General features: G+C 35.3%; 1 long non-coding RNA gene across 1 annotated transcript in view; it reads right to left on the bottom strand.

Moving 5' to 3' along the window:
• Positions 1-1,360: 1,360 nt before the first annotated feature.
• The window catches only part of LOC131514588 (uncharacterized), a 286,512-nt gene continuing 261,119 nt past the window's right edge, over positions 1,361-26,753 (bottom strand). Inside the window, exon 2 of the long non-coding RNA XR_009263144.1 lies at positions 1,361-1,469. This is a non-coding gene — a long non-coding RNA (uncharacterized LOC131514588). The remainder of the gene's footprint in view (positions 1,470-26,753) is intronic.

The following is a 26,753-nucleotide window of genomic DNA, read 5'->3' as shown; positions in this document are numbered from 1 at the left end:
TCTCCTTCACCTCAATCTAGACTCAACTCAAATCTTCCCAAAACACTTCAAACATACAAGCTCATAAATTCAGACTTCATCAGGAAGCCCAGCTGCCACGGGAAATTGGCCTTCTGCTTTGGGTAAATCAAAAGGAGAAAGACAGAAAGTTACATTGTGGGTCAGGAATGCACAAGAGGCTCAGTATCCAACTAAGAAGTGAAATAGATTTATTTAGTGAAAATAAAAAGCAACCTTTTATTGCCAACACCAACCTCTTTAACTTTACATAGAGTTAGTCAAATTATGCTATTTTCCAAAATTAAATAAATTTGACTAGGTTATTATTCAGCCCCTTTCCAGTTTCCAACAAATGAAGCAAATGTTCATCACAATGCAATGAAAACTCAGTAACGGGCTCAAAATTCACAAACTTTTGTCCAAAATAATCATCTGAATCCCTAGAAATAAGAAACACAAAACCTAAATCTTCTCCTTCTTCTCTATCTACTCAAAATAACCCATCCCAAAGCAAAAACAACCATTTGCACAATGCTCAATGGTACAAATATATACAACAATCCCCAAATTAATTTCCAGAAGCACCAAAAGTTCCAAATTATGGATGGAAACACTAAATTAACTAGAAAATGTTTCAAAGTTCTGGGTTTCTTTTGAGAGGATAGTACCCTGTCTCAAGAGCAGACAGAGGGAATCTTAATATGTAACCTTCTTAAAAACTGGATGAAAGGGATGCTAGTATGCAATGGGAAAGTTTACTATATGAATAAATTATATGGTCTATAATTTGCTAATATTCAAACTATTTAATAATGTACTGAATTTTTTCTTTTATTTTTTAATTTAATTTAATTTATTTATTTATTTATTTCTCACTGAGGTAAACCTCTTGGGTTTAACTCAGAGTCATGTCCATCAAAGCCTTTCTGAGGCAAAGAATGAGCCTGTACACATAAGACAATTCCCCAAGGAAGATATTTTCTAACCTTGTTTTAAAAATTTTTTTAATGTTTATTTATTTTTGAGAGAGAGAGAGTGAGACAAAGAGTGGGGGGGGGGGTGGCAGAGAGAGAAGGAGACACAGAATCTGAACCGGGCTTCAGGCTCTGAGCTGTCAGCACAGAGCCTGACATGGGGTTCAAACCCAGGAATGGCAAGATCATGACCTGAGCTGAAGTCAGACGCTTAACCGACTGAGCCACCCAGGCGCCCCAGATATTTTCTAATCTTAACCAAACATTGCCCTTCCCTCCTGAGTCTAAAAATACAGGGTAATTAATTCCAATACAAGAACCATTATAAAATCATTTTAGAAGACCCTCGACAAGGGTAAAATTGGCCTCATTATCTCAGTGTACTCACACATTTTGTGCACAGGCTCAGGACATAAGGAGTCAAAACCACCTCTGATGCTTCTTGACAGATTGGAGATGAACCGGATTCCACAAGGGTGCACACGCCAAGGACATCTAGAAGCCAAATGACAAAAAATTAAAATTTACAGATTCTGTCTGTGCAGACACAGGAGCAACTCTGATATTTTTAAACTCTGAGTGTACCATCAAGAGAATCAAGTCCATTTTTTGTTATGCTTTGTTATTTCAAGACTTCATCAAAAATAGCCCCATGCCCTGACACCAGATCTTCTATGTCAGAAACTTACTCCTCTGTAATTTATGTTAGCCTCAGTTTTCATTTCAAGAAGGATAGAATTTCAGATAAGATGTTGGCTTTTCATGAAGATTTATTCAAACATTTCATGAATTTTATAATTAAAACTTTAATTCATTTGCAGAAAGAACATCTTAAAATGTCTAATAGAGTAGTTAAGAAGACAAGCTTTGAGAAACTAGTATGAGTTCGAATAGTTTCTTGCAGATAAAAATGGAATAATAATAGCACCTACTTCATGATGGAGATGCTAGGATTAAAATTAAGCATAGCATTTGACATATGATATTTTAAAAATATGAAATTTGTTATTTTAATTATTAGTTCCCATTCACTCAAAATTCACATACACTTAAGAACCACCTTTCTTACTCCCTTTGCAGGTAATTACTCCTTTTTAATTAATGAAGGCGATTACTTTAGAATATTTTCCCATAGTCAAAGGAGAAAAGCAGAAAGCTTTAATGAAAACAAAACAAAAACAAAGAACTTTCAGTGAGCTAAGGGACTACGTTAAACCTGAAAATCAAGATTAAAAAAATCAGTAGCAGGGTCCTCAGAAATAAAATCCAACAGCTGTACAGCACTTTGTAACATCTAGTAAAAGCATGAGACCAAGTGCTAGGAGTTGCACTATGTCCTGTCAGTCCCCTCTACTTCATGCAGTGTCACTAGACACGTACAGTAGACTCCTTAGTTCTTTATTTTCCTGAGTTTCTCCGAAATCAGAATCAAACAAAATGCTTCTAAGTGAGTAGTTTATTTGAATGCAGTCCCAGAAAGTATGATCAAGGGATAAGTGAAACTAGAAGGAGAACAAATAAATACAAGGATGTATAATCAAGTCAGTGCAAGCCACTGGTTGCTTCACCTAGTAAGACCTTCTAAGAAGCCTTATGGAACTGACTTTAGAACCTTGTCCCCAAAGGAAGAAAAGGGGAAACATTAATCCACAGGCTCCCATTCCACAAAGGCCAAAGGGCACTCTGAATGTTGCCACCTACATTGCAACTCCAAGTTTCTCATATATGATTGCCAAACAGGTTTCTATAGGTGGTCTCATGCCATGTGTGCGTGAGACATTATTAATTTGCATCTACATAAAATAAACCAAAGCCTGACTGCAACTGACAGTAACAGCCACAGTTGAAATAAGTGTTGAGAATTTAAAATAATGTACTAGAGTTGAGCTACAAAAATCAATCAAGGGTGCCTGAATGGCTCAGTCGGTTAAGCATCCCACTCTTGATTTTGGCTCAGTTCATGACCTTACAGTTTGTGAATTCAAGCCCCATGTCAGGCTCTGCACTGACAGTGTGGAACCTCCTTAGGATTCTCTCTTTCCCTCTCTCCGTACCCTTCCCCTGCTCAGACACATTCTCTCTCTCTCTCTCTCAAAATAAATAAACATTAAAAAGTTAAAACAAAAATCAATCAGTGTAATACATTACATTAATTAGAATGTAGCAGGGGAAAAAAACAGGTTCTGGTTCAAGACAGCAACATAGGGAGATTCTGAACTCACCTCTTCCACAGAACACACCAAATTATACCTATTAATAGAACAATTCCTCTTGAAGAAGAACTGAGGGCTGACTGAACAGCTACTAAACAACCAAAGATAGAGAAAATGGCAAGAGAACAGGAAGACAGACCGAGACAAAGGGAACCCCCATCCCTGAGCTCCTAATAGCAATGGGGAAGGATTAGTACTGAGGATACTGTGCCTCTATCGTTAGGCACAGAAAAAAAAAGCCGTGGTTGAAAAGAGCAGCTAGCACTTAAAATGGACAACACAACTCTGTCAAGTGGCAGAGGAGATGCAAGAAAGCTCTTCAGATCAGAGGGACTGGAGAACATGTGGTTTATGCTCCCACCTCACTTCAATTTTAATTTTTTTTTAACGTTTATTTATTTTTGAGACAGAGAGAGACAGAGCATGAACGGGGGAGGGTCAGAGAGAGGGAGACACAGAATCTGAAACAGGCTCCAGGCTCTGAGCTGTTAGCACAGAGCCCGATGCGGGGCTCGAACTCACCGACCGTGAGATCATGACCTGAGCTGAAGTCGGCCACTTAACCGACTGAGCCACCCAGGCGCCCCCCCACCTCACTTTAAAAGCCTTGACCACAGCAGGGTCTGGACACTGTCAGGCAGTCCAGTCCTCTCAGTGAGTTTGCCACTTCAGAGAGCCCAGGGTCCATAAGCACACACCATCTGCCCTGTGTGCTGGGACACAGAAAACAACCTGCAGTTTTATGGGATTGGAGGACGCTGTTGTTTTACTTTTTAAAATTTATCTTGCTTTTTTTTTTCTCTCTCTTTGGTTTTATCCTTTTCTTATTATTTTTTATTTCTTCTTAATTGTTTCTTTTTTGTCCCTTTTTAACAATGTTTTTCTCTCTTATTATTCTGTTTTTTTTACTATTATTATTTTTTAATTATTCCTTCTGTAAAAAGCCATGGTTTAAAAGAGTAGCTAGCACATATATACACAGCTCCAACCAGCCAGCAAAAGTCACCAAGTGGGAATACACAAGACCACTCCTTCAACTTTGTAAGTAGCCATTTTGCCTAATCCATAGAAAGAAACAGAAAATCAAGCAAAATGGTGAAAGGATATGCTCACAAAGAAAGAACAAGAAAAAAAAAAACTCAGAAAAAGAACAAAATGAAACAAAGTTAAGCAATACATCTGCTAAAGAATTTAAAGTAATAATTGTAAAGATACTCATTGGGCTGGAGAAAAGAATGCAAGAACTCAGTGAGACCATCAATAAAGAGAAAATATATTTTTTTCCTAAAGTTTATTTTATTTATTTTGAGAGACAGAGAGAGAGTGCCAGCAGGAGAGGGGCAGAGAGAGAGAAAGAAAGAATCCCAAGCAGGCTCTGCACTGTTAGCATGAAGCCCAATGTGGGGCTCAATCTCACAAACCATGAGATCATGACCTGAGCCGAAAGTAAGAGTTGGATGCTTAACTAACTGAGCCACTAGGATCCCCAAGATAGAAAATATTTTAAAAAGAATCAGAGTTGAAAAATACAATAACTAGAGTAAAAAACACACTAAAGTGAATCAACAGTACAATGGCAGATGAAGAAGAACATATCAATGATCAGAAAGACTGGGTAATGGTAAGTACACAAGTTGAATGGCAAAGAGAAAAGAATTTTTTAAAATGAGGATAGATTAAGAGATCTCTTAGCAACATCAGGTGAATAAAAATCTGCATTATAGGAATCCCAGAAGAAGAGAGAGAGAAAAATGTAGAAAACTTATTTGAAGAAATAATAACTGAAAACTTCCTAACCTAGAGTGGGAAGGGAATATTAGCACGATGTATTCAAAGTGCTAAAAGGAAAAAAAAAACAAAAAAAACAAAACTACAACTATGAATACTCTGCACAGCAAGGTTATCATTCAGATTTGAAGGAGAGATAGTTTCCCAGATAAACACAAGATAAACGAGTTTATCATCACTAAACCAGACTTACAAGAAATGTTAAAAGGACTTCTTTAAGTGGAAAAGAAATGGCCATAACTTGACATAAGAAAAATATGAATAAAAAGGTGTAAAATATGAGTACATATACATAAAATGTGGAGAAACGAGTATTAAAAGAAAAGAAAAAAGACTTTTTTTCTTTTTCTGTTTTTTTTTGCTTTTGTTTGTTTTTTGTTTTTGTTTTTAGAATGTGTTTGAACTTAAATGACCATTAAATTAATATGAACTGCTATTTATTTAGGATATTGTAAATGAATCTCATGGTAACCACAAACCCAAAACCTTTGATAGATATACAAAAAATAAAGAGAAAGAAATCCAAACAAAACACTACAGATGCTCATTGATCACAGAGAGCGTAAGAGAAGAAGAAAGGAACAGAAAGGATCTATAAAAAGATCCTTTTTGTAGAAAAACAAATGTTTAAAGTGATGATAAGTATACACATAATTGTGTTAAATGTAAATGTAAACTGTCCAATCAAAAGACACAGAGTGGAAGAATGGGGACAAAGGAGAAAAGACCCATCTATATGCTGACTCACCTCAAACTTGAAAAACCCACAGTTAATCATCCTGAATGTTGCAATACTGACAGTTTTCAGGAACAAGACAAGAATGTCCATTCTTACCACTTTTATTCAACATAGTACTAAAAGTCTTAATCACAGCAATCAGAAAAGAAAAAGAAATCAGAGGCATCAATATTGGTAAAGAAGTTAAACTTTCACTATTTGCAGATGACATAATACTATACATAGAAAATCCTAAAGATTCCACCAAGAAACTACTAGAAGTAATAAATGAATTTAGTAAAGTGGCAGGATACAACTAGCACTTAAAAGGGACAACACAACTCTGCAATACCCAGATATTGGTAGCGTTTTTATACACTAGCAACAAAATTGCAGAAAGAGACATTAAATAATCCATTTACAATTACACCAAAAACAAGAAAATACCTAGGAATAAACTTAACCAAGGAGGTAAAAGATCTGTACTCTGAAAACTATAAAAAATTGATGAAAGAAATTGAAGATGACACAAACAAATGGAAAGATATTCCATGCTCATTGATTGGAAGAAATAATATTGTCAAAATTTCCATGTTACCCAAAGCAATCAACAGATTCCATCCAATCACTGTCAAAATACCAACAGACTTTTTCACAAAACTAGAATAATACTAAAATTGTATGGCACCACAAAAGACTCCAGATAGCCAAAACAATCCTGAGAAAGAATAAAGCAGCAGGTATCACAATCCCAGATGTCAAAATATACTAAAAAGCCATAGTAATCAAAACAGTATGGTACTGACACAAAAATAAACATACAGATCAACAGAACAGAATAGAGACCCCAGAAATAAACCTCTATGACAAAGGAGGCAAGAATATAAAATGCAGAAAAGAAAGTTTTTTCAACAAATAGTGGTAGAAAAATTGGGCAGTTACATATATAAGAATTAAACTGGAGGGGAGCCTGGGTGGCTTAGTCGGTTGAGTGTCCGACTTCAGCTCAGGTCATGATCTTGTGGTTGATGAGTTCAAGCCCCACGTCGGGCTCTCTGCTGACAGCTCAGAGCCTAGAGCCTGCCTCGGATTCTGTGTCTCCCTCTCTCTCCACCCCTCCCCACTAATGCTCTGTCTCTCTCTGTCTCAGAAATAAACAATAAAAAATTTTTTTAAAAACTTAAAATGGATTAAAGACCTAAAAGTAAGACCTGAAAGCATAAAAATCCAAGAAGATAGCACAGGCAGTAATTTCTTTGATATTGGCGTTAGCAACATTTTCCTAGATATGTTTCCTAAGGCATGGGAAACAAAAGCAAAAATAAAGTTGGAACTACACCAAAATAAAAAGCTTTTACACAGCAAAGGAAACTATCAACAAATCAAATAGTCAACCTACTGAATGGAATAAGATATTTGCAAATGATATATCTAATAAATTATATATATATTATATATAATGTATATATATATAATATATATCCAATATATAATTATATATCCAAAATAAAGAATTTATACAACTTGACACCAAAAAAACCCAAAAAGTCCAATCAAAAAATGAGCAGAGGTCCTGAATAGACATTTTTAAAGAAGATATTCAGATAGCTACCAGATACATGAAAAGATGCTCAGCATCACTAATCATCAGTGAAATGCAAATCAAAACCACAATGAGTTATCACCTCATATCTTTTAGAATGGCTATAATCCAGAAGACAAGAAATAACCAATGTTGGCAAGGATGTAGAGAAAAAGAAACCCTTATACACTGTTAATGGGAATGTAAATTAGTATAGCCACTGTGGTAAACAGTATGGGGGTTCCTCAAAAACTTAAAAAAGAGGGGCACCTGGGTGGTTCAGTTGGCTGAGTGTCCCACTCTTGATTTTGGCTCAGGTCATGTTCCCAGGGCCATGGGATTGAGTCCTGCATCGGGCTTTGTGCCGAGCATGGAGCCTGCTTAAGATTCCCTCTGCCCCCTTCCTAGCGTGCTCGCTCTCTTTCTCTTTAAAACACACACACACACACACACACACACACACACACACACACACTTAAAAATAGAAATATCGGATCCAGTAATTCCACTACTGTGTATTTACCCATGGAAAACAAAAGCACTAACTCAAAAATATATGTACCACCATGTTTATTGCAGCATTATTTACAATAGCCAAGCCATGGAATGGAAGCAATCTACGTGTCCATCAACAGATAAATAGATAAGAAAAATATGGTATATGTTGGTAACACACACACACACACACACACCCCACACAGGAATATTACACACCCATAAAAAAGGATAAGATTGTGCCATTTGAGACAACATGGATGGACTTAAAGGTTATTATGTTATAAATCAGACTCAGAAAGACAAACATCATATGATTCCACTCATAAATGGAATCTAAAAAAAAAAGAGGAATCAGAATTATAGAGATAAACTGATGCTTGTCAGAGGGGAGGAGGATAGGGCACTGGGAAAAATGATTGAAGGATAATGGGAGATACAGGTTTCCCAATATGGAATAAGTAAGTCACATGAATAAAAAGCAGAGCATAAGGAATATAGTCAATATTATAATAGTGGTTTAATGGCTTACATGGTAGCTATACTTGTGAACATAACATAAAGCATAAACTTGTTAATTCACTAAATTGCACACCTTAAATTAATATAACACTGTATATCTACTATACTCAAAAAATATTTTAAAGGAGGATAATAATATAAAAAGAATTGATGAAGGAAAATGATTTTGTGAAATCTAATATCCTCTCATGATAGATATATTCAACAAACTGAGAAGAAACTTTCATGGTAGATAAACATAATAAAGGGAATGCATGAAAAACTCATGGCCAAAATAACACTCACTAATGAAAGACCTAAAAATTTCCTCCTAAATTCAACAACTAGATGAGGATGCTCACTTTCACCATTTGAATTCAACATTATACTATATACTCTAGCCATAGTAATTGGGCACACACACAAAAAAAAACTGTCCAAATTGGAAAAAGTTATTTTTATTCACAGATAAAGCTTGACTATAGTCTGTAAAAACTCCCCTGTGCCTATGCCTGCAATCATCCTTAGGCAAGACTAAATGTTGTGCAAGTCACAGTTGAGCATTCAATAGCATTGCCTTGGATGGGAGGGAAAGGATAATAAAATATATCTTTGACTTTTCTCTGCTTCTTATGATGCTGAAACTTCCATCTCATGGTACATTTAAAAATAAAAATAAGACTAGGCCTAATACAAAGGTCAACTCTAAATTTTCCAGGAATGCAAAATAACAACTTCTTCAACTCCCAGAAGCCATGATTCTGTAGAGACCAGCCGTCAGCCTTTATCAATCTTCCCACAAGACATCAAGCACCCTTAATGCTTGGATGCCTGCTAGAAAAGTCTTTAGAGCACCCTTTTGGTTTTATCCACCCAAATAGCTTATTACAAAAGAGCAACCTATTCATGCCTCTCTACTGTGGCACAGAAAGGAAGAAAATTTATGAGTGTGTGTGTGTGTGTGTGTGTGTGTGTGTGTTTGTGTGTGTGTGTGTGTGTAAATCATATATATGTATATATTACACAGGCGATTTATAATTTCATCAGCAACCCTGAATGAAGCTATTATTGTTTGCTTTGTAAAACAGAAAACTGGGGATTTAAAATAACTGGCTAAATGTCACAGTATACATAGAGGACTACACTAGTATTTGGATTCACTCTATGTGACCATAAATCCTGTATTCTTTCCACTCTAGCACACTCTACCAATGAGGCCAACACCTAAAAAAGAAAAAAAGAGGGAAAGAAAAAGCAGTTATATCAAGTTTATGATTAAAGAACAGTTAACAGCTTTTTAAAATTTGGATCCATTAAATTAATTATGTATCATTTGTTAAACACCCTTAATAGGCTAATCAAAACATATGTAATATGAACCCATTTTCCACTATGGTTGAAACACAATTTATTCATATTAAACAGAAGCCATGTTTTAGCTCCCGCTTCTTTCCCTGATATAAGAGATGATCATATACATATACTGTATAGATACTCTTCTCAACACAGCTACAAAAGGCAATTAAACTGAGCTTAATAATTTTGCAGTTTTGCTTGCAGCCTCAAAAGGAACAAGGCTATATGTGTAACCCCCTTTTTATGGGATCTTACTGAGATCAGAAAGGAATAATTAATCATTGATTAAGGCACAGTAAATCTCCCACACACTAAGACTAATTTATTGAGCTATAAACCACAGTGCAATCACTTGTGTGCTATCGTTCATTCATGCACAGAAGAAAATTATAGATACCACTTAGAAAAAAATACTGACAACAAGGAATATTTTGTGTTTATTTTAGATTAAGAGCAATTGAACATTCACCCATTCAATACCAACACTAAACACACACACACACACACACACACACACACACACACACGCACACACTCTTTATTAGTAATATGCTCATTTTATTCACTGATAATTCTGTTTAAGAAAACTAATATTAAGGGGCACCTGGGTGTCTGAGTCAGCTAAGTGTCTGACTCCTGGTTTCAGCTCAGGTCATGATCTCACGGTTTGTGGGTTCCAGCCCCGCATCAGGCTCAGCACTGACAGTGAGGAGCCTGTTTGGGATCTTCTCTCTCTCCCTCTCTCTCTGCACCTCTCCCATTTGTGCTCTCTCTCTCCCTCAAAATAAATAAATAAACTTAAAAAAATAAATTTATTAAAAAAGAAAACTAATATTAAACAGTCTGAAAATACAGGGCATCAGATATTAAGAAAAAAATCTATGCCTTGTACTTACAGTAAAGACAACCATTAAAGAAACACATTGTATGCTTGACTCTGCAGCTAGTGAGTACAAGGCTAAAATGGGTAACATGCATTTAAAATTTCTCACTAGAGGTATATAGTATGTGCAATTAAAGAATCATTAGTGAGTAATTATCCATTTATTATGGGTACATAGCACACTAGAATTCTGAAAAAATAATAAATAAATAATTGTGCTCCTTTAATAGACCTTGGAGCTAAAAGAGAAAACAAAGTCACAGAATTGAAAGAGATGAATTTAACTGCATATGCAAACATATTTGACACTTCACATAAACATAAATTTATTCCTTTAGACTTCATCATGTATTAACTGAACCCACAGCCATAGCCAGATATGGGGGAGAAACAGAGGTGAATGGGAGAGATGCCTGCCTACATGTCTAATGGGTCTTAATGCATAAATTTTTAAGGCCATATGTATATGTATAGCAAAAAGGCAGAGATGAACAAGCATAAAGAGTGATGAGGGAGGTGCTAAGGATTTAGTGGTGACCCACTAGCCCTCAGTATACAATGATACTACTCAGCTAATAATATTAACAATTCCTATACTTTCATGCAGCTTCACTGAGGTACACAATAAATCACACCTTTCATCTCTACTAATAATCCTGAATCTTTGATCTCAGAGACCCACTATACTGCTGCCACCCAAATTTGTTTTAGCTCTAACTCAATGCAGAAAGAGGACAACTAGTTCCTAACTTTGACTGATCAGCTACTTCTGACCTCCCTGATAACATCCTTGCACATACAAAACCATGCTTTCTAGTCCTATTTAGGACCTAGATTATTCTTATTGCTCAGAGACCCTGTAACTAACCCAAAGGGAGACTACATATCCCAGCTTTCCTTGCAGATAGAGGGGACATGTAACTCAGTTATGGCCAGTGGAATGTTGGCTGGAAGTGATGTATGTATGCCACCTTAATCTCTGGCTCCTAAGGCAGGCTGCACAAGGCACCACCCTTTTTCTATACATTGCCTGTGGGACAGCAAGGTGAGCTTCTACTACATGTTGAAAATAGTAGCATTATTACAGCAGGGGAAGCTCCTGGATCATTGAATGACTAAATAGTACAAAACTTGCCATATTTTCATCACAGACTAGGAACAAAGAGCTTCCCCTTTGGTCCTTGGTTGCTTTAAAATAGTCTAGCAACCAAATTACTGAAAGCTTAATAGCCAGTACAGGTATCCCCACTTTTTGAAACTTTGCATTAAACCACTTTGCTTTTATGAAATACCTACATTTAAGTACCTGTTTTCACTAACCAAAAGGAATCCAAAGGAGATTTTCACTTTTATGAAAAAAGGTGAAAATCAAAAATAGTGTTTGTTTTTCAGCAAGCAGTTATAAAGGCAGTGTGCACCCCAAGCAGCAAGAGTGGCCCCACTCAGCATCTAAGCATCAAGCCACCACAACTTTGAACTGTGTCTGTGAGCATGTGTGCTTTGTCTCAATTTATTTTGTGCATCTATTAGCAAGATGTGTCCTAAGGTATCAGAAAAGGCTAAGAGATTATTTTTTGTGTTTGGGAATGTTCAAAAACTTTTAATATAAATTAATGGTAATAACTTCCTTACACCATTTTGGCTTACGAAAGTTTTCATAGGAACACTCTACTTTCACATAGTAGGAAAACCTGTATCATGTTATGCTTGTCTATAATGAGTTAAGACACAGAAGAACTGAGGGTAGAAAGAAGACATAACGTATTGGTCAAAGCAAAAGTGAGCTGAAAGCTGGCACTTTCTTTGAAGCAGAATTATTCTTTTCTAAACCCATATTACTGCTTATGTAATTCTATACCACCCCCACCACCATCACACCAACAACCCCACTTCCACCCTCTGTCCTACCTCCTGGACTGTCCTATACTGTTTTTGTCAATTTATGCCCTTCCAGACCCAACTCTCAAATCATCTTCACAGGAAATCTTATCCAGGTACCATCCCTGTCCTTTGATCACTTCCTCCCTGCATCTCCTGGCACCTACACACACTCCATTGGAGTGAGACAGCTATTTGTCATGTGTTGGATTTCCCTGTGAGTACCTCAAAGGCAGAAATCACCATTTTTGCCATACCCAGTACCCAGCCCAGAACGGTACTGACAGTATATACTTACAAATATTGGTTAAATCCATTCTTAATAACTGACATTGTTATTTGACAAAGCTTTTGTTTCAAACTTTTATTTTTGTCTTTCCAGTGAGATTTTAAACTGCCTGAAGTCAGAGCTATATTATGTACTTTTTCCTCTCACAAGCTTGCTTCTGTGTCATGTATTAAGTAGACACAAATAAACTATTAAGCCATTGTGGTTTTCACTCTATATGTTTTTCAAAATGCTCAGAGACTAGTTAGAAAATTAAAGGATATTTTAGGAAAAAAAGAAAAAAATGTGTATATTCTATAGTTGTTTATGACTTTTTCTCTTATTCTGAGATATCTTCCTGGGTCATGGGTAGAAAGGAAATGTAAGAAATCTTCAGGAATAGGTACTGAAAGAGTACTCCTAACAACGTCCTATTATTTCGTATAGAAAATTAAAATAAACAATGGGCATTCTTTCCATTTCTAATAGGTATATAACTGACCTCCCACCAGAAACTTATCACCCTATTAAAAAATGTTACTTCTAACACTAGTAATTTCTCTTTATATTATCCCATATTTGCCTACTACATAAGCATATCCATTCACTGGTAAGATTATCCCTATTATGAGAAAAAATGTACCTTAAGTTACTTTGTTATATGCTTCTCAAGGTCATCCATTTCATTTATTAATTCTTTGCTGCTTCATCTGCCTTCTGATTTTAATTTGGATTCCTATATAGATATGTCCATAGAAAAAGGCTACTCATGGATAGCTGAGTGTTTCAGTATACATAACAGTATCTTGTTCATTTATCCTCGTAAGTTGACATTCTAGGATATTCATCAATAACTATGAAATTTGTTAAGTGTGTTATTTTGCACAAAGACTGAGCCACTGGCTGTATGCTGACAATGTGGATCATGATCAACTGGACAAGGTAATACCACCCAGTGGAGAACATCATGTTGGCCATCCAATGTTCCTTTTGGGATGTTCACCCTATTGTATACTTTACAGCTCCTAAGCACCTGATATTATACTCACTTCAGGTCTTACCTGCTGGAGATGTTTTACTAGATAATATTTAAGATTCTCCTCAATCCTGAGATTCCATGGCTCTAAGCTATAGGTGCCTCCAACAAAGACTATATTTTATTCCTGTTTGTATCCCTATTACGGACTGAATGTTTGTGTCCCCCTACAATCCATATGTTGAGAACCTAACCCCATGTATTATGGTTTGAAGAAGTAGGGATTTGGAAAGTGATTAGCTCATGAGGGTGGAACCCTCGTGTATGGGATTAGTGCCATTATAAAAGGAACCCAAGAGAGCTTCCTTCTTCCTCTACTATATGAAGACACAGCAAGAAGATGGTCATCTATAAATCAGAAAGTAGGCCTTTACCTGACATCAAATCTTCTAGCACCTTGATCTTGGATATTACAGACTCCAGAACTGTGAGAAATAAATTTCTGTTGTATATAAGCCACCCAGTCTACAGTGTTTTTGTTATAGCTACTCAAATAAACTAAGAAAATCCCCTTACTGTCCAACATAGTTCTAGACAAGGTAGGTAATCAATATGAACATGTTGAATTGTTTATTGATTTACTGTAGGCTTAAAATTTATTGTTTCCCCTTTATCTTAATTAGTTATGGAGAGGGTATGGAGATTAGAGGTGGTGGGAAAGGAGAAATGTGCTCAATGGAAGAACTATGACATGTCAGGCATTGAGATGAGTACTAAATCCTAACAACCTTGGAAGTGGGTGTTATTTTATTTCCATTTTACAGTTGAAGAATTTACAGTTCAGAGAAATTCTTTATTCAGTTCCACAAAGGCAGTAATATAAATATAACTGGTAGGATTTGAATTCAGAGATTTTCTGCTTACCCTACTATCACTTTCTGCCAGTCCCTTCACCTTTTAACACCAGCACCTTATAGAATTCTTGCACAAAATAAGTGTAGTAAATGTTTACAAGATTAATTGTTCCAGTGTTGTTCTCTCAGCTAACAGGACTGGTAACAAATGGGGGACTTTATGGTTTGTAGGACATTATAGCTTCTCTTACTTCTTCTCACCCACCCTGCATACATATCTCCCCTAAAACTTTGAGGTAGCTGTTTAGGAGGCCCACCTCAGGCGTTTTTATCTTAAAAATGTACCTATATTATCCTTAAAAGAGTGTAATTGTACCCCTTTGTTTTCTCTGGATTAGGAAAGGATAAAATGGAGGAAAAAAAGAAAGACTTAAAAATAATCAAATATGTTTTTACTGGAAGAGGCCTAGAAGGCTAAAGAACAGCAGGGAGAAAAAAAATCCTAGTAGCTACGAGGTTCAAAGAGGAATTTGGAACTTCCCTGACATATCACCTAAGTTAGAAGATATGTGTAGCATATGCCCTCTCTTTTGATTTTTCTAAATTCTACTTTATTCACTGAAGTTCATGCATAAGTGGAGTTTTTGTTTTGAGGAAACTCAAAAGACAAGGACAAGATAACTAATAAAGATATTAAACAAAGAGACATTCAAATTTTGGTAAGAGAAATCCAGCACCTGAAAAATCCTACTATATAACTGTCAAACAAATATTGAAGTGTTTTTAAATTAGTAGCTTTTCTGAGATATTGACATGACCCAGATAGGCCCTGACCAAAATTTTTTAAACTGAGAGAAATTGCCTTAAGAATGTAGCCTACAGTTTCATCAACACACTGATCTGAATCTAGAATTTTGGAATTAATTATAATTTAAAGAAGAATGTATCAGAAAAGAATGTATATGTGAGCTTCATTTTCTACTTCACAACTGAATACAAATCAACAAACTCACTATTTGTATGAACCAAAGAAAAACACATCTTTTAATGTTGTTATTTTGGGCACTGACATATATATAGCTTAACATATATATATAGAAAGATATATATATCTTAAATATATATATAACTTAAAAATTATAACCAAATATAATATATATAACTATATATAATAGTTAATATTATAGTTAATAATAGTTAATAATATAGTTAATAGTTAATAATTTTTAAGATCTATATATTAAATATAGTTATAAATATATTTATAACTTAAATAAGGCAGGTGGTGGCACCTGGGTGGTTCAGTCAGTTAAGCATCCAACTCTTTATTTCAGCTCAGGTCGTGATCTCATAGTTTGTGGGATCAAGCCCTGTGTTGGGCTCTGCTCTGACAGCATGGAGCCTGCTTGGGATTCTCTGTCTCCCTCTCTCTCTCTGCCCATTCCCTGTGCTTGCTTGCTCCCTCTTCTCTCTCAAAATAAATAAACATTAAAAAAAAGAATTATAACTTTCATTTTTTGCTAAAATATCTTTTCTTCATTAAATAATAGAGATCTTTTAACCATTCCCCAAAAAGTATTTATTGAATCTAGTATAACATGGTAAGCACTAAATCCTGTATAATCAGGATGTTCAAAGTAGATAGTTGATGAATTTCTACCTCATAATAATACATAGTTTATCAGGTAAAGACAGATGTTTTCTTAATTACAAACAATTTCATCCTTTCAACATGTGATGCTATTGGTTATTTCAACATCCTTACTTAGCAATAAATTAATAACCTTATATTGGTCTCCTGACTTTTTTCTGGCCCATAAAGTATATAAATTTGGAAACCAATGGAATCAGGATGTAAGAATAGGTCAAGAAACTGAAGTAAAGGGCAGTCTTGGTCATGAGGAAATGAGAGAAATAGCATTTACAAAGCAGGAATGTTATAATCACAGTAGATATTTTTACAGTTCAAGATCTGAGTAGTAGAGCAGTTCTGGCAGCATTAATCCTTTTAGTATGAAACTAAGTAAATAAGCTGCTGAATCACACTGGAGATACCCACAATTTTCTGTGGACCTCTTATGTGCCATTGGTGTCACGTGTATTATCATTACAACAGAAAAATGGGACATACTATAATTACTATTCTACAAGTGAGGGAAATAAGGTACAATGAGATTAAGAAAATTGCGGGGCGCCTGGGTGGCGCAGTCGGTTAAGCGTCCGGCTTCAGCCAGGTCACGATCTCGCGGTCCGTGAGTTCGAGCCCTGTGTCAGGCTCTGGGCTGATGGCTCGGAGCCTGGAGCCTGTTTCCGATTCTGTGTCTCCCTCTCTCTCTGCCCCTCCCCCGTTCATGCTCTGTCTCTCTCTGTCCCAAAAATAAAAATTAAAAAAAAAAAAAAAAAAAAAAAAAAAAAAAAACGTTGAAGAAAATTGCCAAAGGTCACATAGCTAGAAGTGATTCAACCCAGTCTGTACTCCCAAGTCAGTCTTTTCAACTTCCATGCTCTGTAGGCTCCAAAAAAAAAGTCAGTGGTGTAATAGAAACCAAAGTACAGTAAGGCTAGGGAAGAAATAGATGGGTCATCAGTAGGATGGCTGGAAGAAGACTGTGAACCAAGTTACAAGATCACCAAGAAATATCAGGACTTTTAGAGTTTGTTGGCCACCAATATAGCCTGAATACGAGTCAGAGCACCCTAGAAAACAATGGCATAATTTCCCTGGAGCCAGTAAGGTTGTTTTTTTTTTTTCTTTTTTACTCCCAGAAGTAATTAAATCCAGTGGCCTAGCATCCCTGGGAAATATTATTCAAAATGTAGTTTCATGGGAATTTGCTTTATTATAGTAATCCCACAGTAGTAAGAAAGTTGTAGACTCATCATTTTACTTCTATTATCAAATAGAAATGATTCTCAGTTTTCCATCTCTATCAACAAGTTGGTAGGGGCTTTATTATTTTTGCATATTTTAAAAACTAGCAGTATCATTTTGGTTAATATATCCTGGAATATGATATCTAGAATCAATTGTGATATAGTGTAATAAACATATAAATCACTTTGTAATCATCAAATTGAATAAACATTTGTGATTTTTTGATATCCAAAAGCCCAATCAAGTTATCATTTTTAAATGTGTATATATGTGGATATATATATGTGGATATATATATATATGTATATATATATACAGCAAAGCCCCATATGAGTACCACCTAGATCAAGAAACAGGATATTAGTATCACCATTTGGAAAACTCTTTTTGAAATAACACATTTAGGCAATGGTCATCAATGACTGCTAACCTTACTGGAAGAGAGACAAGTGGATTACGTTCTTTCTAACACAAGTACACACTACCTGTATTCTCCCCCTTTACCCCCATGGAACCTAAACCAAAGCAAGCCTCTAATTCTAACTTCCAGTTTACAGTAAATACAGAGGACACAGGAACATATTAAAAAACAACAGCGAGATGCAACTAGCAGATACCAAGACTGTAGAAACCTCTATAGGGCAAATAACCTAGTTTCTTCAAACAGCAACAAAAAATGTAAGAAAAAGAAAGAGAATGAGAGCTTAAAGACAAAAAGGACTTAATTGTAGAATAATAGTATACTTTTGATCCAAAACAGGATATTTTAGAGAGTTAAAAGGAATGCTATTGATACGGAACTCTGGAGAATATACAATGTACAGTCACACCACTCAAGAGGCATAGTGGTCAAATAAAAGAGGTTAGCCATTTTGTGGGTCCTGATTTGAACAAATGAACTGTTAAAAGTATTGAGAATATCAGGAAAACTTGAATACTTATTGGACATTAAATTTTTTAGTGTGATAATGGTATTGTATGTTTTTAATACCTTTCTTTTTTTTTGAATTTTTTTTGAATTTTTTAATATATGAAATTTACTGTCAAATTGGTTTCCATACAACACCCAGTGCTCATCCCAAAAGGTGCCCTCCTCAATACCCATCACCCACCCTGCCCTCCCTCCCACCCTCCATCAACCCTCAGTTTGTTCTCAGTTTTTAACAGTCTCTTATACTTTGGCTCTCTCCCACTCTAACCTCTTTTTTTTTTTTTCCTTCCCCTCCCCCATGGGTTTCTGTTACGTTTCTCAGGATCCACATAAGAGTGAAACCATATGGTATCTGTCTTTCTCTGTATGGCTTATTTCACTTAGCATCACACTCTCCAGTTCCATCCACGTTGCTACAAAAGGCCATATTTCATTTTTTCTCATTGCCACGTAGTATTCCATTGTGTATATAAACCACAATTTCTTTATCCATTCATCAGTTGATGGACATTTAGGCTCTTTCCATAATTTGGCTGTTGTTGAGAGTGCTGCTATAAACATTGGGGTACAAGTGCCCCTATGCATCAGTACTCCTGTATCCCTTGGATAAATTCCTAGCAGTGCTATTGCCGGGTCATAGGGTAGGTCTATTTTTAATTTTCTGAGGAACCTCCACACTGCTTTCCAGAGCGGCTGCACCCCTTTGCATTCCCACCAACAGTGCAAGAGGGTTCCTGTTTCTTCACATCCTCTCCAGCATCTATAGTCTCCTGATTTCTTCATTTTGGCCACTCTGACTGGCGTGAGGTGGTATCTGAGTGTGGTTTTGATTTGTATTTCCCTGATAAGGAGTGACGTTGAACATCTTTTCATGTGCCTGTTGGCCATCCGGATGTCTTCTTTTTTTTTTTTTTTTTTTTTTTTTTTTTCAACGTTTTTTTTTTTATTTATTTTTGGGACAGAGAGAGACAGAGCATGAATGGGGGAGGGGCAGAGAGAGAGGGAGACACAGAATCGGAAACAGGCTCCAGGCTCCGAGCCATCAGCCCAGAGCCTGACGCGGGGCTCGAACTCACAGACCGCGAGATCGTGACCTGGCTGAAGTCGGACGCTTAACCGACTGCGCCACCCAGGCGCCCCCCGGATGTCTTCTTTAGGGAAGTGTCTATTCATGTTTTCTGCCCATTTCTTCACTGGGTTATTTGTTTTTCGGGTGTGGAGTTTCAATTATAGATACATGAAAAAATTTACACATTTGAAAAGATATGATGTATAAGATTTGGTAAAAAATGATCCATGTTGTAAGTAGGGGTAATGGGGTAATAAAGATGAAATAAGATAGTCCATAAATTCATAATTTATGTATGTTTTTTAAGATCTATATTATGTATATAATATAATGTTATATACTGCTCTAGTGTATTAATTTTCCTTGTTATGTTACATTTCACTGTATGATTACAACATATATTATTTATCCATTCTAGGATTATTGGACATTTGTATCTTTTCCAGTTTTTGTTTATTACAATGTATTATGGGGACACGTTCAGATATTCCTATTAGATGTGTATCTTGGAATGGAAATAACAAGTGAAAGGATATGAATTTCTTCAACTTTGGTTGATGATGCCAGTTTTTCAAATTGACTGTTCAATCCAAAGATACCCCACTAGATTGGTATCTTAGTCTGTTTGGGCTGCTATAACAATAGACTGGACAGCTTATAAACAACTGAAATTTAATTCTCATTGTTCTGGAGGCTTGAAGTCTGAAATCAGGGTGCCAACACGATTGGGTGAGGGTCCTCTTTCCAGTTCATAGCATGTACTTCCTTTTTGTATCTTCACAGAGGCACAGAAAAAAAACCATTGATAAACAGTGATCCTTAATTTTGATGTTGTTTTAGTTTGAGTTCCTCCAAAATAGAAGGAACTAGGGATCTCACTGAGGCCATTTTATAAGCTACTAATCTCATTCACAAGAACTCCACCCTCTTGACCTCTTAATACTATCAACCCCTTCCTCTTAATACTATCCCCAAACCCCTACCTCTTAATACTATCAACACTGGGGGGTAAAATTTCAATATATGAATTTCAGGAGGACACAAATATTCAGACCATAGCACCACATAGTAAAAGAATTTGTATTACAGCTTAACATTTGGTATTGTCCTTATTCTGAATTTTAGCCATTCTGGTGGGTGTGTAGTGGCGTCTTACGTGCTTTAATTTGGACTCGTAGTTGAGTGCCTTTTCCCTATGTTAATGGCTTGTATATAAAACAAGTCTATTTTTCTAAAGTATTACTCTCTTATGTTATGTATAGGTTTTCTTTCAGGATATAATCTTTATTTGATTACATTTTAAATGTTTTTTTTTTTTAATGTTCAGGATATAAGCTTTATTTGATTACATTTTTGGAAATATCTACTCCTACTCTGTGGGCTTTTTACTCTTTATTAAAACCATCAGCAAGCAGCGATTCTTAATTTTAATGTTGTTTTAGTTTGAAATCCTCCAAAAATAGACCCAAGACAGGAACTTGTATATATAGTTTAATTAGGAAGTGATCCTAGGTATTAGAAGTAAGGGACTAGGAAGCATTAGGGAAGAAAGGAAGCTAATACAAAGGTGTGTTTTTTAGATCACCAATCTAGGAAGCAGGTCTTAATTCTGCTACAACCTAAAATTGTACAGAATCCTTTCCAGAACTGTCTGAAGGACAGATTAAACCTTTTTATCCCAGGTCTTGCCCTATCATTTTAGGACTGTGCTTAAGATCATTAATCCCATACTTCCAGGTTGTGTTTGCACATTGGCCAAGAGAATGTTTGGTGCTAGAAAAGGCCATGGGACAGAAACTATGAAACACTGTCAAAGAGGTGAGTATGAGTCATCATGGAACTATCCTTCCACTAGCTATGGCTGAAATTAGAGACAGATCAAGGGAATATGACATAAGCACTTGTGGAAACTGTTAAAATGTAGTGCAGTTTAATATTTCCCCCTATGGTTAAAGCATTTTGTGTGCAGCTTTAAAAAATTTCCCATCTCAAGGTCACAATGATATTCTTCCATAGCATTGCTTAAAGTATAATTATTTTTTGCCTTGACATTTAAGTATACAACCTTACTGAAACTTATTTTTGATTAGGGTATTATGTACAGTCAAGTTATACTTTTTTCCATCCAATTTTTTCTGTATCATACGTTGAAAAGTCAAATCTTTACACATAGCGTCATCTTTGCACTAGTCAAGTACACAGATAAGTGTGGCTCTGTGATAGACTAAAGGTGGCTGCAAATTCTTTGTCACTCCTCCCATTGAAAAATAAAATATATCTCCTGCCTTCTCCCACACCATTGAATCTGGGCTGACACCGTAACCTGCTTTGACCATCATAATGTGGCAAAAGTGATATGTGAATTCCAAAAGCAAGCCCAAAGATATAAATAGTTTCTGCTTTTGTATGTTTGGAACACTCCTTTTTGGAACCTAGCAGCCATCTTTTCAGAAGTACAAACCATGTGGAAAGGCCAAATGGAGACTTGAGATGTTGAATGAGATCAACAAATCTAGTGATCTCTCAGCCGATGGCCAACACCAACTGCTACACATATAAATAAGCCATTTAGGAAATTCTGTCCCTTTGATATTCCCAAAGACTATAGCTCCAGCTGACATCTTATGGAGCAAAAGAAACATCCTGCTGAGTCCATAATATCATGAGAGAAAACAAATGGTTGTTGATGGTTAAGCCTCCAAGTTTGGGGATAGTTTGCTATACAGCAATAGATAATGAAAACAATATGCTTTTGGGCCCTCTGTTCTGTTCCGTCAGTCTGTCTATTCTTGCCACACAGTCTTAATTTCTATGGCTTCACAGTAAATCATAATCTGGTAGAGCAAGTCTTCCTACACTGTTCTTTGTATTAAGATTGCCTTGTCCATTTTGACAGTCTGTATTTTTATGGAGATTTTAGAGTTTGCTTTCCTTTCAAGCCCCAAAAAATAATTGTTTGGCTTTTGAATTGAATTGCTTTAAATCCATAAATAAATTTGTGGAGAATTAGTATCTTTACAATATTGAATATTTCAATTATACTACAATTCTCCATTTATTTAGGTCTTCTTTAGCATCTCCCAATAACATTTTCCAGTTTTCTGTTTAGATCTTTTACATTTTTGTTAGTTATATGTCTAATTATTCAATATTTTTATGTTACTAAAAGATGTATCATAAATTATATTTTATCTCATTGCTACTGGTATATAGATATACATTGATTTTTATATTATTCTTATATTCAGCCACCTTATTAAATTTGCTTATCAATCCTAATAAATATTTCCATAGATTTTTTATTTGATATGTACCAAATCATATCATATTTAATGAAACTTTCACTCATTCCTTTAAAGACTTATTTCCTTTTTCCTTATTTTTCTTCTTACTTCTTTATTACAAAAAAAATTACAGTGCTAAATAACATTCTCAATTCACTCTTGATCTCAGACAAAAGAATTTTAACATTTCACCACTAGGTATGATTTTCCTGTAGATTTTTTGAAAATAGCCTATATCAGATTAAGGATGTTCTCTTTTCCTCAGATTTTGTCAAGAGTATATATAATAAATAGATGTTGAATGTTTTTGCTTTATTTACTAAAGTAGCCATGCAATTTTTCTTTTTTAACGTAGTAAATTATATTAATTAATTTTCAAATGTTAAATCAACCTTGCATTCCTAGAATAAAACCTACTTAGTCCTAATATGTCATCCTTTCCACATATTGTGGATGAAATTTACTAATATTTCCTTTAGGATGAATGAATTACTCTACACTTATAATAATGGGTTTCTCAGTCTTTGATATTAAGGTAGAAGTTATCATGGCATGTGCTTCTGGCATTTCTGTTGAGAAGCCAGATGCCAGTCTAATTAATGCTTATTTGGAGCAATTACAAAAAAAAAAAGGATTTAAAAGCATAGACAAAAAGCAATTGTAGTAGCTAGGACTTAAAGACATTTGAGTGAGCCAGACATCTTTCACTCACAATTCCCTTAGGACATCTATAAATTTGCACAGGCCACAGAGATGCTGAAAAGATGCAGACAATGATATTCTGATGCTGTACAGCTTTCTCCATTCTAAGGGATCTGGAGAAACAAAAATTGGAGTGTGGGACTACCAAGGCAGCCAGGACTTAATGGTCTAAAGTCCTAGAGAAAGAGGAACTGCAAAGAAATGAGCCCAACATTTGCACTCCTTTTCGTCTTGAAACACTTGCTGAACCTTGAGCTATAATCATCTGACCTCTATCTTTTCTATACCTCTTTTCAAATTGCTCTTTCCCTGTGCTCCAGGCATGTAGTCATCCCTTCCTTCTGTTCCTGGTCTCCAGAATGCACTGTTCTGTCTCTCTCACAAGAAGATTATTCATTTTGTACTAGTTACCCGAAATTATTTCCTCCTTCCTCCCACAGAGCCATGTCCAGAGGCATATAGGAACTGCAGGACAGATCTGAGACCTTAGCAAGAGAGTGAATGGATAGAAGACTGCCAAAGACACTGTGTAGGAAATAAGAGGTAAGGGAAAAAGAAAGAGAAAATGTCTCTTACATGTCAATTATAGGAGATTTAGGTATGGATTGATAGGTGACTTAATGAGAGGAATAAATAGATATTGTACTATTTGCTCAGCTCCAAAGATATGTATAAACAACTAATGGTATAACTTTCTAGCAATGTACTGTATCTGTACTCTTTCTCAGGTATTACAGGCATAACTAAGACTTTAAAAATCCCTCATACCATAGCTGAAATGGATCCTTTCTTGATAGATTCCCCTACATTCACTACTACGCCCAAATTAGGTCTGTCTTTTAGTAACAGATTTTTCTTAGTGTTGAATTCATCACATTTTGTTACTTTGTTATATATATATAACATATATATATATATATATATATACACACACACACACACACATATATACACACACACACATATATATGTATACATACATATATATGTATACATATATATATAAAACACAGTGTTATTACGTGGTTGTTGTGTCTTTCTATCACTAGGTTGCTCATAAAATAAAACCCAAGTATTTCTCCCTGTCATTGTATTCACAGTGCCTAGTATTGTGCAAGACACCTAATAGATACTCAAATATCTGTTGAATGGATTAGTGAATAAATATGATATGAATCATCTCTCTCATCTGAACATAATTCTATGGAGGAAGCTAGAGTTTGTCTTGACAAAATGACAACATACAGAGTTATAGGTCTGGCTAAGGAAAATTGTTTTAAACATTGTAGCCTGAGCATAAGGACAAGGTGCCTTATTAGCTCCAAAATGAGTAAAATCATTAGAGTCTATTTTTATACAATTGTAATAAATTATTAAATAATCTACCTATAGAATATTTTATTTAATAGACAATTTCTGAGGGCCCATCTTATAGAGTGTAAAGAAGATTTCATCTATATCCTCATAGTCCTCATAAGCAAGATAAAAAATAAACAATATATTTTAGTGTCATAGAAGGAAATGACATTTGCAAATGAGTGACCAAAAGAAAGTTACTTCATCATTTGACACTCAATTCTCTTCTCAATAAAATAAGCATAATAACATTGTTATCCTGAAATTAAAATTTATAGAGTTACAATTTATAAACTTCCCACCATGTTTTATGGTAGAAAGTAGACATTCAATAAATAAGAATTGAGAAAAAGAGGAAGAAGAGGAGGAGGAAAAAGAGAGGGTGGAGGAGGAGAAGGAGGCGTTAGACTTAAGGTACCTTATGTTCATACATGATAGAAATATATAGCAGACAAAAAAATGTGTATCCAATAACTCAAGCAAAAGGTTGAGCTGACTATATTGAGCTAGATCAACAAAACAAATTTATCCTTGTTATTCTATCTCAACACATATTCTCTTCTCTAAATTATCATAATTTGTAATTATATGTTTATTTGTTTACTAGAATGCTGTCTTCTTCCTAAATTGGTTTCCATGATGGAAGGGATATAACTGCTTTATTGCTCAGTGTAGAACACATAGGAGTCAGCAAGTACTGTTAACTTAGAATTATAAATTGAAAACCTGCATGAACAAAAGAAAAATCACCTGGTAGGGGCTCTTAGTTAGGGAAAAAAGAACCATAAGAAAATTGAAATTTAAATACATAAATGACTACAGTCTCCTAAGTTAATCCTAATGATTTGGACTTAATGAAACTGGTAAAAATTTTAAGAAAAATTTAATTAAAATGATATCCCTATGGTTTCTTTTAATGTAAATTTATTTCTGAGAGAGAGAGAGAGAAAGAGAGAGAGAGAGAGCAGGGGAGGGATAGAGAGAAAGGGAGACATAGAACCTGAATCAGGTTCCAGGCTCTGAGCTGACAGCACAGAGCCCAACATGGGGCTTGAACCCACGGACCACAAGATCATGACCTGAGCCAAAGTCAGATGCTTAACCGACTGAACCACCCAAGCACCCCAAAGTGATATCCCTATGAGCTGAAGCCAATATGAATAACAAATTCCTATGTTCATTCACATCACTGTCTGATGTGTACTAGATGAGCAATAAACATTATTGAATTAAAGAAGTTTATTAAGTCAATCATAGCCAGTGTATAATGATTTTATTAAATGTCAATTTTTAAGGCTCCCTGCAAGTCATACAAAATATTTAAAAATATATCACCTAGTGAAGAAAAATATAACAGAGAGAAGGAAGTAGAGAAAAACACAATGATTATAACTATTGTCACGCATAGTATCAGGTGCAAAGTTCAATTTATCTTGTAGTCACTTACAGCAACAACAATAACAACAACAAAAGTTTAAGCCAGGAAACAGAGATTATTGTTGGCACAAAACAATAGATGACATTCAGTGGAGATAGTCATAAGAACCAAGTGAAAAATAGCATCATGGAAGGAAGGACAGAAGGAAAGAAGGGAGGAAGGATAGAAGTGGGGGAGGAAGGAAGGAGGGAGGGAAGGAGGCAGTAAGGAAGAAGATACTTTAGCCTAGAAAATAAAATAGGTATACAAATTTTAATTTATAGGAAATGAGGTCAACATAACTTTTATCAGACAGTACATATCCTGCCAATTAAATAAAAAGCAGCACTATATTGGTTAGAGAATCAACAAAATGTTTTAGAAAAAGAGTTTTTGAATCAATGAATTAGGAATTCTATACATTAAAAGTATGGGAACACACAAATATATAATCAATGAAATAATTAAACAGATATAATAAAATACTTTTTTAAATTACTAAATTAATACTTTTCAAATAACTACAAAATAACAGAAACAAAAATTTTATAAAGGACCTTTTAGATTATCTAATACAACCTTCTCCATATACAGATTAAGAAATGTGCTGCAAAAAGTTTAAGAATCTTATCC

Source organism: Neofelis nebulosa, chromosome 6 (assembly GCF_028018385.1).
Source record: "Neofelis nebulosa isolate mNeoNeb1 chromosome 6, mNeoNeb1.pri, whole genome shotgun sequence".
In the NCBI taxonomy this organism is placed as follows: Eukaryota; Metazoa; Chordata; class Mammalia; order Carnivora; family Felidae; genus Neofelis; species Neofelis nebulosa.
The sequence above is the reverse complement of the archived record's forward strand: the minus strand, read 5'-3'. Positions and strand labels throughout refer to the sequence as shown.